The sequence below is a fragment of the Asterias amurensis genome, chromosome 10 (genome assembly GCF_032118995.1).
Source record: "Asterias amurensis chromosome 10, ASM3211899v1".
NCBI classification, from domain to species: domain Eukaryota; kingdom Metazoa; phylum Echinodermata; class Asteroidea; order Forcipulatida; family Asteriidae; genus Asterias; species Asterias amurensis.
In genome coordinates, this window is record NC_092657.1 from 8,682,419 (window position 1) to 8,700,233 (window position 17,815).

Here is a 17,815-nt window from a genome sequence, read left to right on the forward strand (position 1 = left end):
CAAACCGGTTTTCTCCAAATATAAAATTACTCTGTATATTGCAATGATCCTGTTCTTGTGCAAATTTGAAATTGTTCTAATTTTGTTGAGAATGCGCTTAAGAGGAAAAAAGTACACACTACCCAACAATCCCTGATAAAATTACTGTATTCCTTTTCACTTTTTGTTCATACGTGTGTTGGGGGATATTTGAGTATCTGGCCTGGAAAGAAAAAATACTTTTGTAAATAAAATAAAGGAAAAAGACTGATCAAGGTTGGAAGTCCCCCCCCCCCAATCACCACCACCACCCTAACAGCATTCACATGCTAGCTCAGAGTGTATAAACAAAAAGAGGGCGTTTGAAAAAAATGCCCTTGCAACTACTAGACATTTCAATATCAAAGTCTAGAATATGTTTTTTAAAACAGTAAGTTTTTGATGACACATACAGTAAACCAGATGATTGGTTTTAGCCATAAATGCCTCAATTCTGCAGTTTTTTGGAAAAAATTATTGAAGAAGGGTAGGTCTCCTTCCATATTCATATTTTAGTGTCTTACTTCAAAAAGTTGGAAGACTTAATAGTGTGTTAACATGTCCCCCTGTATGTATGGTAAAACACATGGGTTAAAAAACTGGGTCAAAACATGAAGCCCTAAATATTTTAACAATGTCAACAGTTGCAACTCTAATGATAACTAAATCAATCAACAGACCTCAATCACACTGCAGCCATCTTTTCTAGTTCCCTACCATTGACAATTTTTACAATAATAGGAAGGGGATCAGACGACTTGTGTCCCCAGCCTCAATTTGGTCACACTGCTTTTAGTGGAAGGCAACAAGATGGCTGCACCATGACGAATCTTCATGGTTCTGGTCTTTCCTTTCTCTTCAATAGACTACATGAGAAAGATAGGCATTAGGCCTTTAACAAAAAACATAGAACTTTGTAACACTGAAAAACTTGTTAACTTAAAGAGGAAGTGTCAAAATTCAATATTGTGATATACATGTACATGTTCTCATTTGCCAATAGAAAGAGTTCTCATGTGCTTGGGGAAAAGTTACAAGTCTCTTACCTTACGTTAGGATGATGTAAATATCAATTTTACTCGATACTCTTTCAGTAATCAAAGCATCTGATGACATCATTCTGAGAAAAATGGGTCTCTACATTTTCAGTCAGGAGTGTTTTGGTTCATATCTGATTTTTTCAGACCAAAATTTAAAACATGATGTCAATTTATTTCAACAACTAATAACAGGGAATATTTTGTCAGTCAAAAGGTCAAATTCAAGACAGTTTTGATTAATGTTTTCAAAAGCCAGGAATGAACTGAAACATCTTCGTACATAAACGTACAGACACATTTTTCCCAGCATATCATCATGTCATGTGAAAGGTGACAAATTTTGCAATGAAAAGGGTTTCGAATACACTGCAAATTTACTATATTTGAACATGATGTTACAGACTTGTAATTTTTCCCCCAGTCACATGAGGACCCTATCTACTGGTAAAATGAGTACATCACAAAATTATATTGGTAATTTCCTTTCCTCTTACAAACAACAATGATATATGGTGATACACAGGTGGGTGTAATTTCTAAAGCAAATCTTCCCAAGGATCATAATTTGAAGTAGGTATGCAACGGTAACTCCGATTTTGTTTGTTATCACAAAAAGGCAAATATTCCAATTAAACAGTTTGGGGAAAATGTGTACAAAGTACAAACAGTTATTTCAATTATTAATGCAGAGCTTGTTGTGCAAGGACTGGACTTTTGGTGAAAGTCGAGATGCATCCAGACCCATAACAACCTTCTGGATTACTTCCCAGAAGTATTTCAGGTTGTTAGGGTATGACAGGTTCATTGCATATAATATGCAGCCAAGTAGTTGCATACATGCAGGAGCTGCATCAGTTACCTCTGTCAGCACTTCCACACCCTCAAGCACAACTATGATGTCTGCTGGTTTCTCCCACTCTGCTGCCCCTCCTTCTTAATTACAAAGATGCCCATTGTACACTTCTCTTTTTCTTTTTGGATGTCTTCTTGGGTATCCTGTATAAAAGCGGAACACAATTAGATGTTGGTTTTATCACTTCAAATGAGAAAAATGGTTGCCAATTTCTCATTGGCATGTGGAGTGGGGAAAGAAAGGTTGATTAAAAAACAAACAAAACCCAAATCAATGCAGCTCATTGCAGACATGTCTCAGGACTCTCAGTAGACCTTTTTCAATCAGTCACTGTCATATCTGATTCCCTGTCTGCAGTAACATTAATGAATACTGGTTCTCTTTTTTAATAAAAGGCACAAAACTATCTTTCCTCCATACCTTAGTTTGGTTGCAACTTGAATGAGAAAAATTAAGATGGCTGCACTGTGGAAGATGAACAGCAAGAACGCTTCATGCTTTACATGTGTTAACTGTGTATGCACAGTCCAAGCAAACACCATGTAAGGCAGTGTTTTAACCGATCAACAAAACGTGTGTTGACCATTTGATCAGAATCAAGGAGTCAGGCATTTGTTGGAAGACATGCTGCTCATTTAATACTAACCAAAAACTGTTTGAATAAAACTCTGCAGTCCTCATTCAGGAACACACACAAGCCTTTGATCACCACCTCCCTTCGGACACGTATGCTGTTATTTTGTTGGGGCTGATGGATAAAGAGTGATTTATGAATGCTTTACATACGTATGAAATGGACCCATTTAAAAAAGAATGAACATAAAACAAGTTCACAGGTCTTATATAGCTTCCATTACGACATCTCAGATTTAACATACTTTGTCTGTTAGTATGCATATCCTGCTGAGTCCCACCTTGTCATCACCGCTTGCTGAACATGCACATAAGTTACTTGTGTTGTTTGTTACACATTTTTCTGATATATTTGGTAGATCTGAGGTTGTCCACAATGTTCATAGATTATTGCATTTGGCTCAGGATGCACTGACCTTTGGAAACTTGGACCGTGTGTGAGCATTTCTTGCATAAGATTAAGAAATTAGTCCGCAAGCCCGAATACCCATTGCAGCAGGTGGGAAAACTGTCAGGGAGAAGGATAGACTTGGTCGACAACACTCTCAGGGTCCACTTCCCGAAGTCTTTGGTCAAACTAAGCTGTATGTGGAGTACAATTAATTGGATCATCAGCTTGGACATTTTTCCACATGCAAGGGAAACAATTGTGTTGTAGTTGGCGATGAATTTGGCCTTGTGCGAAACATACTGGTTGATCAAGAAAATGGTTCCAAATCAATCATTTTTGAGAAGTTTTCAGGCGTAGAATCTTTCTTCAGTTATCCCTTGGATTCACGTGTTCTTGGCATATAGACTACGAAATCCCTCTGGCAGACTAGTTGTTGTGCCACTAAATCAGGTCTCCAAGAAGTGCGTTCTGCTCCCTCATCATGATGACTTTGTTTGTTTTCCTCTTCGCCATTCCTATTAGTTTGGACTTACTGCATTAAAATATACGCATGCCTTCCTGTAACAAATTTACTTAAAACTGCTAAAATTTGTTGGGATTCAGATCATCATTTGGAGTGTGGTGTCTTTTCCGAATGATGATGATGCTGTGGCAGTGGTACCTTGCTGCTGGCTAAAGAAAGTTGGTGATAAAGATTTCAGCTATTAGCCAACCGTGTTTTCCGACTCTGCTAGGGAAAAGGCTGTGCGGAACATGTTACAACCAGCGTCTTCTTGGGGTCTCCATGAGTGCAGTATCATGTATCCATCAGCAGGTAAGTCGTAGCTACATCTGTTAAGTGTGAAGGTACTACTTTATATACACACAGCGCATTAATATACTGTGACCTCAATACGTCACTAGGTCAATCCAGGTACTCTGTCTCCAGTAAACAGTAATCTTGTATATGGTATGAATCAGTCGCGCAATAATAAATCATTACATTACTCCAGAATATATGTCTACCGATATAGTATTATTACATGGTGGCAGCAAAGGATCAGGCAAGTGTCTCATCAAGTTTTAGCAATAACTGTGTACAGAATTTGATCCGATTGGACAGAACAAATCCAACGAACGGCACTGCTGGACGGACACATTCCGCCATTTTGACACGTGAGTTACAGTACATGTAAATCAACGCTACGTACCATACGTGTATCACGTACCGGGTAGACCGCATAAAACGCAAAAACAACTACACGCATATTGTGATACGAACATTTTAACTGTATTTTCACGCAATGGCTGATACAATACCTCATCCAAGGATGGACTGGAACATCCAGATCGCCCTCAGGCTTATAAAGAGTTTAAGCAGACATCAAATATGTGGTTCCAGGTCAAGAACATTGTACCTGATAAGCAGCACAACTACATAATTTTTTGGGCAGGTCGCGAGGGGCTCAGGATTTTCAACACCTGGGGCCTCACTGATGAGCAGCTACAAGATCCCACAAACATATGGGATAAGTTTTCGAAGCATGTACAGCCTCATGAGAACTTTAGAATACACCGGCTTGAATTTCAGCGGTACAAACAGATTGATTCTAAGTCTGTTGATGACTTTTATACACGTTGCAAGGCAAAGGCCATGAAATGTCAGTTCAAGGAAAATTCTGCACTCGAGGAACGCATCATTGAGGTACTGATTTCCGGTATCAAATACACGCAGACGCAGAAGAAATTGCTAGGCAAGGACGACAAGCTGTCTTTGCAGGATGCTCTCGACATATGCCGTACACATGAAGCTAGTGTGAACCACATGGCTCAACTCGGCAACATCGGACACGATGCCACGGTGGATATGGTAAAACTTCGCGGTCAATGTAAAAACTGTACAAGCCGAGAGATGGGTGCCCAGCATACGGCACTACTACAGAAAATGTGGTAAAACTGGACATTGGCAACAGGTATGCCTCAGCTCTGCTGGCAAAGGACAAAGCCAACAACAGCGACGCAAACCACGACCCAGATCGGATAATCGACCTCGCGGATCTTACAGGAGAAGCAACACTCCGAAACCGAATAACCGTCAAAGTGAGGTTCACTATGTCCAGCAACAGGACATGGATGATGCATCCAATGACTTTGAGAACATGAGCTTTGAGACAGTCACAATCACACAACAGATCGACGGTATAAACAATACCAACAACAAGCGCGTAGACAATCGCGATCAAGTGTTCACGACGCTCAACATCAAGCTCAAACAACGGCCAGGCAATCACACGCTCACAGCAAAAGTTGACACGGGTGCACAGGGACATATCATCCCCCTCCGATTATTTCGACGCATGTTCCCCACATTGTTGGACGCAGAAGGATTTCCAAAACTTGGCGCTACAACCCCGGTAAAGGGAATTCTCACAGCTTACAATGGCACACAAATACCGCAGCATGGCAGTATAACAATTCCATGCAAATTCAACAGTGGTGAGTGGATAGACGCAGAGTTCTTCATTGCTGACGCAACAGGACCTGCAATTATTGGACTGCCAAGTTCACGCGCACTCAAACTCCTCACGATGAAATGTGCCATACGTAGACCCGCAACGCCAACGCCAACGCATAAAGTCGCAACCTTGGGGCCCATAGGCAACAAGAAGGACCTCAAAGCCCAATATCCGGATCGATTTACCGGTATTGGCAAGTTGCCTGGTCAATTTCACATTACGCTGCACGAGGACGCGCAACCTTCCGTACAACCGCCTCGCAAATACCCCATCCAGCTCAAGGATGAAATGAAAGCGGAACTTGACAGGATGAGAGCCTTAAATGTAATAGCCAAGGTGATAGAGCCCACAGACTGGGTGTCGTCCCTTGCATTTAGCAGGAAAGCCAACGGCCAACTTCGGATCTGCCTCGATCCAAAAGACCTGAATCGAGCCTCCAAACGCACGTATCACAAAACGCCAACGCTCGAGGAGATTACCCACAAGTTCAGTGGTGCACGGGTCTTCAGCAAACTTGACGCACGTCACGGGTACTGGTCCATCGAGTTGGATTCAGAGTCCAGTTACCTGACCACGTTCAATTCGCCTTTCGGACGCTATCGCTTCAAACGACTACCATTTGGACTCAAGGTTTCGCAAGATATTTTCCAAGAGAAAATGGACATGATATTGGAGCAATGCCCCGCTACCATCGGCATAGCCGGCGACGTTGCAGTGTTTGGGCATGATATGGAGGAACACAACAAAAACCTTCATAACCTCATGCACATAGCTCGCAAATACGGTCTGATCTTCAACTTGGACAAGTGTGATATTAACATTCCCAGCATCAAGTTTTTTGGGTGCTACTACGATGCTCAGGGCGTACACCCTGACCCCGCGAAAATAAGTGACATTCACTCGCTACCATCGCCAACCAACGTCAACGAACTGCAACAATTTCTCGGTTTGGTCCAGTATATGGCACCATTCATACCAAACCTCGCAGATCATACTGACACCATACGCGCACTCATACGCAAAGATAGCGATTGGCAATGGTCAGCATCGCACCAGACAGCGTTTGACAAAGTGAAATCCATGATCAGCACCGAATGTACACTAACGTACTTTAACACTCGCAAACCAACAGTCATTCAAGTTGACGCCTCGTTAAAAGGGCTCGGTGCAGCTCTTCTACAGGACAACAAACCTGTCGCATTCGCGAGCAAGGCTCTCACCGACGCCGAGAAACGCTACGCAAACATCGAACGAGAATTGCTAGCTGTAGTGTTTGGTTGCACTCGCTTCCATACTTACATATATGGATCAAAGTTCACCGTCGAGTCGGACCACAAACCGCTAGAGAACATACAACACAAAAGCATGGCTAACACTCCGCCACGACTGCAGAGAATGATGCTACGCCTGCAACCGTACGACTACAACATAGTCTACCGCCCTGGACGCGAAATGGTACTCGCAGACGCACTATCGAGGCTTGGCCCAACGCGCGGTCCACGGATTGATCTCGATACGACCATATACGCCGTACAGTTCTCTACAGACAAGCTTGCAGAAATGCAACGCCAGACACAAAGTGACAAAACACTACGCCTCCTCAGTGAAACTATAGTCACTGGGTGGCCGGATGACCCAAAACAACTACCCAAGTGCATCCGCCACTACTGGTCCAACCGCGATGAACTATCGGTTGATAACGGTCTCGTCATCAAGGGCGAACGAATCGTCATCCCTGAGACAATGCAAAGCGAAGCATTGCAAAAGATTCACGCGGGACACCAAGGCATCAACAAATGCCAGCTCAGGGCCAAAACATGCATCTTCTGGCCTGGCATCAATAAAGACATTGAACAATTGGTAAGCGCATGCAGCACATGCCAACGACACAAAAAAAGCCAACCCGCGGAACCACTTATTCCTCACGACATTGCACAGCGACCGTGGCAAACCGTAGGGACAGACATGTTCCACTACAACAACGCCGAATACTTGATTATAGCGGACTACTACTCAAAGTACCCATTTATCAGGAAAATCAGTGGACGGTGCACAAGTGCCACAGTCATACGCCTCACGAAACAGATTTTCCCAGGCATCCCCACGAAAGTAATCAGCGACAACGGCCCACACTACGACAGCCACGAATATCGCAAATTCGCTCGTGACTGGGGATTTGACCACGTGACATCAAGCCCCAGATATCCGCAAAGCAATGGTTTTATTGAAAGAGCCATCCAAACTGTCAAAGCTACATTGACAAAAGCCCAACAGTCCGACATGGACATAGATCTCGCTCTACTTTGCCTACGCACTACTCCGTTGGACAATGTTATTCCCTCACCAGCGGAACTACTACATGGACGCAAACTAAGGAGCAACCTTCCTATCAAAATTCGCAACACGGTACCCCAAAAGGACGCAATCCATCAACGCCTCGTCGCTCGTCAGACTAGTCAGAAAGATAACCATGACAAGTATGGTGTACGTGCCCTACCCCCTCTCAGTGTAGGCCAGCATGTTAGCGTACAAGATCAACAGTCTGGCAATTGGTTACCTGCTGTCGTGAAAGACAAATGTCCAGAGCCCCGATCGTACATGATCGAAACACCAATCGGACATTCACTACGACGTAACAGGAGACAATTACGCCCACGGGACACAGAGAAGAAACAAGTCCGTTTCACCGACACACCACCAGTTGAGCTTCCTCAACTAACACCTACTCCCAAACCGCAGGAAAACAAACTTTCCCATGGACAAAACAACTCGGAGAAACCAGACAGTAACTCTGATCAAACTTATCACACACGCACTGGTCGTGCTGTGACAAGGCCAAAACGGCTTATCGAATCCTAAAGAAGGAAAATCAGAACAGTGACATTTCAAAAAGACAATGAAAAACTCAGTTATTACTATTGATGTTACCACTGCTATTTTGTTGACAAACAAAATTTGTTGACAAACAAAATTTGTTGACAAACAAAGTTACTGCTGTTGATGTTTATCATTTTAACAAAGTTACTGCTGTTGATGTGTATCACTTTTAATTGTTGTTGAACAAGTTGTTACAAACCGTTTTTATTGCATGTTGTAAAAAACTGGAGTCCACTTAAACCCCAAACAACTCAAAAGTATGTTTACGGTTCTTGCATATATGTGACAAAATTTATATCATTGGATCTCGCACATTGAAGTATTTTGTACCAGTGTTCCCAATTTTTATTGATTCCAATATGCCTAAATAGTCCTTCATTTAGCAAGCCATTTTAGTATATGAATTCCTCGAAAAAGGGAGGATGTGAAGGTACTACTTTATATACACACAGCGCATTAATATACTGTGACCTCAATACGTCACTAGGTCAATCCAGGTACTCTGTCTCCAGTAAACAGTAATCTTGTATATGGTATGAATCAGTCACGTCAATAATAAATCATTGCTTTACTCCAGAATACATGTCTAGCAGCAGTGTGATACACCCTGATTCAGAATTGGCATAAATTGTAAAAGGGAACACTGAACGACTTCGAGAGGAAGAGTTACCCCGAGGGAATAAAAGTACCACTGACAACAATGGAGGGCGTCGACCATGTGGAGGACAAAATCACAGATGGATACACAAGGAATAATCTGGTAAGTTATATTAAATCATTAGGTCAAGTGGGGTGTTTGAAGCTTCAAAAAAGTTTAACATTTGACCATTCTCCACTATTTTCAATGCAATTTCAATAAAACGTTGTCGTTCAAGTCATCAGATTAGGACACTGGCATGTGTTGGTGGGACAAGCGTCGTAGACTGCACCAAGCGTGTTCTGAGCCACCTCTTAACGGACCAACTAGCAATGCAGTTTAACTTTGAAGGGCGTGGAGATAAAAGGAGCTTTGGGGCTCTTAACATATGTCAAGTTGTGTATGGTAAGAACCTCTTGAACTTTCATTGGAGCATTGATTCTGTGTTCTGCAAAGGTGTTTTCAAGACTAAGATGGGTAAAAACATACTTTCTATTCAATACTTCACTTTGTGAAAAAAAATGTTTGAGAACAGTCTTCAAAAGCATTTCTATTCGCATGTTGTGGAATCATGCTTACCTTGCAATGACCTGAAAAGGATATTATTCTGGTTAGTTTATCAACAACAAAAGTTTAACGGGGGTTGGACTTCCATTTGTGTGAAGATTGAGACACCAGTTGAAAAATGAGATAACTCATGCTTGTATTGTACACTTGGGAGTGCGCAGCCAGCTGCATTTTGAAGTTCCAGAGTGAGTTACTAGAAGCAGTTTACCGAGTTACACGGTTTTGACATTTTTCTTATAATGTATGTCCCATTAGTTATGTAATTCAAGTCTGGGCCAATTACATCTTAAGACATTTACACGCTGTGTGTGTCCTCTTCAAGGGAAAGAGGTTTTAGGTTCTAGGTTTCAGTGGCAAAACCATTTGCATAGAAAATACTGCAAAATACTCTGACTACTATTTTTTCAGCAAGGGTAGTGAATAAAAACTAAGATAATCCAGTATCATGATGCATCACTTTTGATTCCTGTTTTATTTTTAGGTGCTGTACGAAAAAAACCATTCCCAGGCAACGACGGCAGATTTGGAGGCTCTTATTAAGCCATGGCTGAAATACAGCAAGGACAGATAGATAAAAGTCGAAGCAGGAGAGAGGCTGCTCCAGCCCCTGCAATTCCTGGCCCTGCAGTGCGTGGGCCTGGCCCTGCTGCTCCAGCCCCTGCAGATGTAGCTGCCTCCACATGTTAAGGGCAGGGTATAGACCTACTTTGGTAATTTTACCAGTATCTTCAAATAGTGTATCCAAACATGCGTAAAATAACGAACTTGTGAAAAATGTTTCTCAATTGGTCATCGAAATTGCAATAACATGATGAACGAAATAAACACCCTTGTTGCGAAGCATTGTGTGATTTCAGATGCCTGAGAAAGGCCTCATGCCTGAAGCGGGTAAAAATTTACCTCTTTCTCTAAAACTACATTTCTTCAAAGGGGGTTGTCTATCAATGTTTTATAACATCAACAGCTCTCCAGTGCTCTTTACCAAGTATGTTTTTATGGTAATTGCTTTTAGAGGGATTACCAAAGCTATATATACCCTCCCTTTAAATTAACAAAACCCTATTCTTAGGTTTGTACCTCGTTAAGTATCAAACAAAACCCTGTTCTTAGGTTTGTACCTAATTGTTAAGTATAAAACAAAAACCCTGTTCTTAGGTTTGCACCTTGTTAAGTATAAAACAAAAACCCGTTCGTACCTTGTTAAGTAAACGAAATCCTGTTCAAAGGTTTGCACCTTGTTAAGTAAACAAACCCAATAAATCCTTGGGTTTCAACCTTGTTAAAGGCAGGGTATACTTTTGGTAATTTTCAAAAACCTGTGAAATTATGGTCTCAATTGGTCATCGATAAAAGCAAAAAAGCCTTGTTGCATAGAATTGTGTGTTTACAGAGAGATTTAAATTGTATAAAAAATTACCTTTTTCTGTAAAACTGCATTTCTTCAAAGGGGGTCATTTTTATCAACGTTTTGTAATATCAACAGCTCTCCAGTGCTTTCCCCAAAAAAGTTGTGTGGTCATTAATTTTGGAAGAATTAACAAAGGTATACCCTCCTTAACAAAATCCTATTCTTAGGTTTGTACCTTGTTAAGTAAACACAACCCTGTTCTTGGGTTTGTACCTTGTTATGTAAACAAAAACCCTGTTCTTTGGTTTGTACCTTGTTATGTAAACAAATCCCTATTCTTGGGTTTGTACCTTGTTAAGTAAACACAACCCTATTCTTGGGTTTGTACCTTGTTAAGTAAACACAACCCTGTTCTTGGGTTTGTACCTTGTTATGTAAACAAAAACCCTGCTCTCTGGTTTGTACCTTGTTACGTAAACAAAACCCTGTTTTGGGGTTTGTACATTGCTAAAGTGAACAAAAACCAATTTCTTGCCATGGTTTATACTGTGTGTACAAAACACAAAGTCTTAATTTATTTTTGATAATTTATATTTTCATGTTATGTAGTTCATGATCTGTTCTTTCACTTTTTGTACGCTTTATTGCGTTACAATAAATTTATCATAAAAAATATAACGAGATTCTGTTGGCATTTGTATTAATTTTGTTTATTGCTGGTGGTTGGAAAATCGTCTATTATTGGTCAAAATGATGTCGGTCGGCAGTCGTATTGACGTTGGCTGGAAGTTAGAACAAAATCGCAAAGAGAGATGACATAACGTCATGATAACGTCAGTGTGTACGGTGAATGGACGTCAATAAGTGGCGTTAAACTGAAGTCATTTCTGCACCCGACATTAATGTCGATTGGACGTTTCGTATTGGTTAACACCAACGTCTAGCCGACGTTGAACCAACGTTTTATCGTTGAAGGAATGACGTCCAATCAAGTCATTCTTGCATTGTTGGAAGGTTGATATAACGTCGGATAGGCGGTGGTGTTGACGTCTAATGGACGTGTCTGTTTGGTCAACACCAACGTCTAACTGACGTTGAATCAACATTATATCAGCGCAGGAATGACGTCAAACAAAGTCATTTTTGGGTTGATGTAATTCAATTCAATTTATTTATTTCATCACAGATTACAAGTAAAAAGTGAAAATTGCTTTCCCTGTGTGCACTAAAAAGATTCAAATATGATACTTATAGAAAAACAAACAAACATTACATTCAAAAAACACAGAGTTCATTACAAAAATTAATATAAGCAACAAATAGGCTAGTTCAAATTTTACAAAGAGAGAAAACGTTATCAAAAACTCACCCTCACTGATTAAAATGGAAAAACAACAACTACTACTAAGTTAACTTATAAAAAGTGAGTTAAAAAGTTGAATAGCACTGGGTAAAAAAGATAGTCTGAACTGATTTGTACGAGTAGAGAGAGAACGGTACCTTCCTGATGAGTAACGATTTTGTGGGCCTGGAATTGTCCGTAAAGACCAAATACATTAATCAAGTGTCCAACCAATATAGCTGTCATCTTTGACCTGTCTCGTTTTGTCAAGATTCTGTTTTGTTTGTAGCCTTTGTGTAACAAATGACATCATTAAACTCGTTGAATCAATGGTGTGCGTTTTTTAGTGGCCACTTCGCATGAGACTGCCCTCATGGACAATAACCGACTGCAAATGATACACTGCAGGTGTGTTGTTTGCATAAATAGATAAATTTTAGATAAATGTAGGTGTGATGTTTATTTGATGTCCTAATATAACTAGAATAGTTCTTTTTACTGTGATTTGAATGCGCTGAATTTATGCAACTCGGAATCTGGTAGACCTTGCACATTTTTCATTTTGGAGGTTTGGTATGAACGAATGGAATCAATAGTTTTAGTATCTACAGTAACTTGAGATAGCCCTTCAGTGGAAGTTGAAGTATAGTTGGGTCATCTGGTGCAATCCCGTGACCGTGGAGAGCGAAGGTTTGTTTCTCAGTGGATTTGTCTTCTGTGAAGGATAATTAAGCAAATTAGCGGGGGTGTCCCTCGCGAAAGTGTGGGCGGAATTCGTGAGAGTCCGAAATCCAAAATGGCCGCCGTCGGCCATTTTGAAAATTACGTTTTCAATGGTTTGGCCTACAATACTGCTAAGTATATGATTTATGGGGTTTTGGGGGTCGAGGAATCCATTTTTGACGTCCATTTGATGATTTGACAAATTTTTAACCTTCAAATCCAAGATGGTCGTCGTTTTTCAGCTCAAAAATTTTTTAAAAATTAATTAGTCGTATAGTCTTCATAATAGACTCCAATAAAAGCTCTAATCATGTTAAGTTGAGTGATGGACAGTAAAACTACACAATAGTCATCCAAGAGGTTAAAGTTACAGATTTTTGTTGATTCAACCTATGAAAATTGGCTCTCAATGGTCACAAAAGTACTGGAATTTACCCAGCGAACTAATTGGTGAAATGTATGTATTGGAATTTGTCAATACCAGATACCACCCAACATGCCCAATGAAAAGATTACGGTACAGGTACACCAAAGTTTAGGTTGGTAGTAAATTATTGGTCCTCAGGCTTTTTTCCTATCACAAAATTAATCTATTCAGGCAATAAATGACTGAGTAAACTGAACATAAAGTACTATAATTGTCACCTGGTTGTTCAAGTACAACGTCTACAATAAAAGCAGGAAATTGTCCTCTGGTTACGGTACTCAAGGACATCTGACATGCTTGTTGTATTAACTCTAAACACCTGTCCATTCATGGCTAACGTAACGTTCAATTGGGTGGTGTCTAATTTTAATCTGTGGAAATTCTGTATTTACCCTGAATTTGCAATCTAACAATCCTCATCCGAATCTGTTGAGTCTCCAAACTCACTGTCATCATCGCTACTGTCATCGCTGCTGTCATCTAAACAGTCACGAGGTGTGAGCCGGTGGGGCAAGGGTGGAAGGGTGTGGCGCACTGATCGGCACTTCCCATTCATGATTTCCCAACCATGACCAATGGGATATGGATGCTCTAGTAAGTTGAAATGGAGCTGGCAGTATGTTATGAAGTTCGTCCTTTCCAAGTGGTGATTCAACGTGTCATCATCAGGCGGGAGGAGGACCGTACTCTTTTTCTTCAGCTTGTGCCACTTGGAAGCTCTGGCATGCCCGCAAGTAGCATCTGCACTCTCGGCATATACCTTGGAGAGGACAAATGCTTCCATATCAGCTTTGACTTCGTCCCATAACTCCAGAGTCTCACCTACTTGTCCCAGGAGCTCCCTTGCCTCAGGATCATTGATAACCTTCTGCAACGATCGCTTTTTACCGTGTCCATAGAACCCTGATGTATGGTCACTCCAAGTGATGATATGGAGTGGTATGATGATATTTGCAACATCTTCTGAGAGCATGGCATGGCAATTGATTAACTCATGTTTGTGTTTAATCAGCAGATCACCTTGGAGTTGATGTGAGACATAAGCTGCTTGGACATAAACGTCTGTGTCCTCGCTGTCTAGTACAACTGATTCAGTGTGGGTCACGGTCCTTAGCTTGGCATAGGCAGAGAGCAGCATTGTATCTGCCTCTGGGTGCTTGAATGCATAGTCCCTGCTCGCCAAATCAGTGCTCAGGTTGGTTGACGTCTCGCCCTCACAGTATGACGCCATCTCGCACTCGACCAACTTGTGTTTTCATTTGTTCCATCACAAGCTTCTGCAGTCTGACCTTGTTTGCTGAATTGATCATTACTTTGTTGAACTCAACAGCTCCTGGGAATATGTCTTTGGGCTTGGGAAAAACATATGGGATGTGTGGATGTTTTGCTGCCCGTCGATCGTGCTCATCGTCCTTGATGCTAAAGGGAAGGTCATACTTGTCGTTGACGAGGATAATAAGGCGTGCATCTGCGTGGCGTGAGATGACGATGGCACAAATCTTATCCAAGTAGTCACTCCAGCGGTACTCGGAGCCATCCCTCTTCCTAGCCTCACGGTCCTCGGGTGTGGGGGTGGCTAACCGCCAGATTAGCCCCATGTCCACAAGGCTTCGAGTTAAGATTCATAGTTGTTTCTATCCAAAGGTCCTTGGCTGGCAAGAGTAGGGTAGTCCTGTCGTCGACTGTGCGAAGTGATTGTTGAAGAAGGCCATTTGTTCATCTGACAGTAAAGACAGCATCGCCCAATAATCTGGCAACCACCTCCCATAGTCATGGTTGTCGTATGCCATCAGCCCAGGCAACATTTCGTATGTTGATGATAGGTACCCCGATGCGTTTTGTGCATGACATGCATCAATATTTTGGACTAGAGGGTCCGTCATTTCCATGAACGAGACCCAGAAGTCTGCCATGTCTGTGCCAGGTTTCTTGTAAACTTGGTTAATCAGATCCTTGATGTCATCGTCATCCTGGAGAAAAATGTGAGATTCATGTAGAGCCTCTTGTGTCTCAGTGAGTGCGTTGCGCAGAATGTCAAGGTTCAACTTGATGTCTTCTGATAGTTCCCCGTGCTCAAGAATTGTTCTAAGACGTTCATGGATAAGAGTCTCTCTCCAGAGCATAATGCAGCGAATGCCCCGTCTGTAGTGCTTCCCTCGTAGTGCCTGATCAACAGACCCCTCCGCTACTATCCCTGCTGAAACCAGAGTGTCTACCATGCCAGACCCCTTGAATCTCTTATAGATAGCATAGATGTAGGACATCTGCTGGTGGAACGCACCAAGTATCGGGATGATGTCCTTGAACAATTCCGGATTCTCCGCATTGAGGTGCACAATCGTCTTGTAGGTGGGCATGTCGCCAACGAGAAAGGAAAATGAAATACTTTTCTCCCGCATAGCCTCCACTAGTTTCACCATAATGTCATGCAACACTGATTTGCTTGGAGGTTCATTTTAGGTCGTGTGGTAGTATGGCTTGCTCTTGTTGGGCGGGGGATGGCGGCAGGACTGGGCACCACTGTATGCTGGAACCTGTTGCTCATCAGGTGGTGGTCTTGTACCATTAGTGTCTGCACGAGACAGTGCATGTATCACAGAGCGAGCACGCTGTGGAGCCATGCCATTTATTTGTGGATCTAACCTGGAACGAGCTGGTGGCTCACTTTTGCTACCAGGGGGGCATCTATATTGCTTGACCTGCGTCAGCTCGGCACACTTTTGCTTCAGCTGTGCAGAGACTTCCTTCTTGACGAGCTTTGCAGGAGGATCCTCATCAGGGTTTTTTTCATAGCTCTGTGGCTGCACAAACATAACGTTTGTTCGATGAGCTCCTGTTGCATTGCCAGTCATGGTATCGACCTTGAAGTCATCGTTATCAACAATAACAATCGCTGGCTTGCCATCTGCGATCTCCTTCGGGCAGGCTGCTGATGCCTCAACATCCGTCAAAGCCCAGCGGTCATACAGGAGCAGCGTGTCCGCATAGCTGATGCAGACACCGCTCTTGTGCAGAGTTTCCATCAGATCTTTACTTCTTGTCATGCCATGGACAATGACACCCATGTTGATAACAGTGGTAGTGCGCCTTCCTGTGATGTAGTAAGTCATCATAGAGGCTAGGCTGATTGCAGTAGGGCTGTGATCGACAGTTTTTCTCTTGGGCTGTTTTAGCCAGGTCAACAGCTGCACCAGCAACTCACATACCTCTTCACCTTCTTCGAGATTATCTTAGAAAGTCGCGGGGCCAGGTTCTGGAGCAGCTGCTCATCGCTGATGCCAAGGGATGACATGGCAGCCTCAATAAAGTCACCTCCACCGCGAACATCATAGACCCACTCGCTCTTGTTCATCTGACTTCTGTCTTTGAAGCCAATTGTCTCTTGATACTCCTTAATAAGCAAGTCCTTGAGATGTGTCGATTTGACATCGCCCACTGGATAGCCATAGTCACCGACGATGCGTTTGTAGTCTGCTAAGAGAGACTGCAGTGAACGGATTTCATGCTCACTGAAGATGATGGAATCCACGTGTTTAAAGAACAAACCCCTCGCCTCTGAGAGACACATGTTCTGAAGATGCATTGCATCATCTGGCTTGAACTTTGTGTGGTTGACGTACTTCAGCCAACAGGCATGGTGGTACATGATATCATTTGCGAAAGGATCTGACAGCACTGACGTTGACTCAACTAGCCGTGTGAGACGATCTCTCAGCTCCCTATCTTCTATGAGGACTGGGTGGCGTTTGAAGGTGCGCCATGCTGAGTGTGTGTTCAGTCTAAACAGCTTACTTCGCGCTCTATTTGGGTGCTTCATGTCCCTACCCTGCATACACCAAACACACTTCATTTTGTCGTGGAGAGGCCCACCCACTGAGGAACGCAGGAACTTTGGTGGCGGAGGTCCCTCTGGCTCATCAACACACCTTTCGGAACACTGAGCACTGTCACTTTCTTTTTGTTTGCGTTGTCGGGCTTTTTCAAGCTGGACTGAAGATGAGATTGTGATATAGCATGTTTTATGCACGTAATAGCAAGCTGGTCCATTTTTCCATGAAGTATTGTCGTAAACATCACCAAATTTGTCAAGTTCTGACCAGTTTTGGACTTGGATTGTAAACTCTCCCATTTACCTTGGGTAATAGTGTCAGAGAACTTGCACGGCTTGCCACATTTAAGCACACAGTCATAAGACATTTTTACTACTGGTAAAAAGCAAACAGTATTTAAGGCAATCTATACTTGAAGCTTCTACATATGTTTGTAAATGGTTTTCAATATACCACTATCTCATTGTATCTATTTCAGATGTCTTTGATGCTGCATTTGTTTATTCTTGATCGTCAGTTGAAGCTGTAAAAATATAGAGCTGTGTACATGTAGACCTGGAATAAAATATATATGTACACACAAAAACATGTGATCAGGTGTGCCAGAATAAGGAATCTAGGGCATGATAAGTAA

At 42.1% G+C, this 17,815-nt stretch overlaps 1 pseudogene; it reads right to left on the bottom strand.

The window, feature by feature from the left end:
- Positions 1-13,757: 13,757 nt before the first annotated feature.
- Positions 13,758-17,480, bottom strand: LOC139942604 (uncharacterized; annotated as a pseudogene).
- Between the last annotated feature and the right edge of the window lie 335 nt (positions 17,481-17,815).